Raw genomic sequence first — 2,104 nt, 5'->3', positions numbered from 1 at the left:
CATAATTTTCATTGGTCTACGTGATGTTCTGATTAAGATATGAGATCCGATATTGAGATTGATATTCAGTTGTTTGTGTTATTTGGCATTCTAGTTTGTGCTCTAAATTGCTCCAAAATTGCTATATATTTAGTTGTGGATGTATGGAATATGTTTTGGAAATTGATATGTATCATTAGTTCGATTGGTTCATGATTTGGATGTCCACAAGCGAATTTTTCATGTTGATAGTCAGTTATGATGTTATTCTTGAGCTTCGATGATGCGATAGTAACGATTCTGATAATTCGAGTTATTGCGTGTGATGCAATTCATGTTGCTTGTGAATATTGTTAGATCGTGTTCTATGAGTATTGGTGGTCTGCAATGATTGTTGTGCGTGTTATTGAAATTTTTCTTTGTCCGGTGGTGTTCTTTGTGTTATGCGACATTTATGGAGTTGTAGCATGTTGTGGATGATCGAGGCATGATTGTTGGAGGCGTTGCATGTTTGTGGTGTTTATTTGGCTCTAGACTATCTCTTATCCAACATTGTTTTAGACAACATATGTTGTTGTACCATGTGAGGTTATTATTTTGTAATTTGTATTGAGGGTTTGGTTGACCTATGTATCATGGGTTGATGTCTTGTATAAATAAATGTAATAATCATGTAAAATGTATGTATGTGAGTGCCTGCATTGTATGTGCGATTTTATGATTGAGTTGGATGTGCGAACAAGTGATCTGAACTTTCATAAGTAAAGGAGAGAAGAGAAGTGTTGCAGAGAAGATCATGTGCTTAACTGAAACTATATCTAGGCATATGAAGATGCTATTTTCACAATTCATATACTCCAGATTGTTGTCTGAATGTTTTCTAAGTCAACGAGACTTTCTGTAAGGCAGTGAGCCTTCCCTTAAGGTTGTAGCCTTTTTGGGTTTCTTATTTTGAGCAGTGAGCTCTAGGTAGTGTGCCTGTATGCATGTGCATTCCCCATTGCAATATGTCATTTACTCCTAATAGGGTATTATCTCATTATGGGTAGGTTCACACCGTGGTTTTTCCCTTAACCAGGTTTTGCACGTCAAAAATCTTGGTGTTATGTGTGTTAATGATGTAGTGTTGTTTAATGTTTTAACTGTTCATTATCAGATGTGAATTGTGGTTTAGGTTGTAAAACTTTTTGGTACAAATTGATTTACCCCCTCGCCTCCCCCTCTCAATTTGTTGCATTGTTGCCAAAAAATAACTCAATCAAATATAACAATATTCCGTGAGATCATAAATGTCATTAACCATGCACTAGTATTCATCAATCATGACTATTTAAAAAAAGAAGTTTATTTAGTCACTGACCTCTTAGCATTGTGTAGTAAGAGTGTGTACCTAGAAAAATAAACCAAGTGACGAGAGGTATGTCACCTTCATGAGAATTTCATGGAGAGATGCCAAATTCTATTATTCAATTATAGTCACACAATTGGTCTTAACCAATTTTCACCAAATGTATATATTAGAAATCAATGTGATTGCAATTATCTTAGTTCCTACACTAAGAAAATGATAATGTAGAACAAGGCTAGAGAGCATAAAAAATTGGATATCTATTTTTCAAGAATATGACTTAAAATTTCATTTGGTGAAGGCTACTCATTGTTTAATTGGAGAACTCAATATTCAACAACATTATTTTATAAGTTCAATCAATAAAAAAACTTATATCTTCTCATATTTTCATACAACTATGAGAACATACCACGTGCAATTAAATTTTAAAAAATAAAATATAAATGACTAGATAAAAACTATTATTTTTAAAACTTTTTTATGGTATGGTTTATTTAATTGATATAGCCTTTCTCGTGGTTAGGTAATGGTATGGTTAAGAATTCTGAATATAATAAACTATCAAAATAAAATAATAATAATAATAATGAACAATGAATTGTTTCACTCAATCCAAATATTATTAATATACATGAAAAATCCTTACAATAATTCCAAGATCTACAGAAAAAATAAAATCTAGAACAATGTTTATTTAAATAAACGATGAATTGCATACACCTTTAAAAATTATAATACATCTATATTGACTTGTCTGCATAAAAAAATCAACTT

Source organism: Cryptomeria japonica, chromosome 8 (genome assembly GCF_030272615.1).
Source record: "Cryptomeria japonica chromosome 8, Sugi_1.0, whole genome shotgun sequence".
NCBI classification, from domain to species: domain Eukaryota; kingdom Viridiplantae; phylum Streptophyta; class Pinopsida; order Cupressales; family Cupressaceae; genus Cryptomeria; species Cryptomeria japonica.
The sequence above is the reverse complement of the archived record's forward strand: the minus strand, read 5'-3'. Positions refer to the sequence as shown.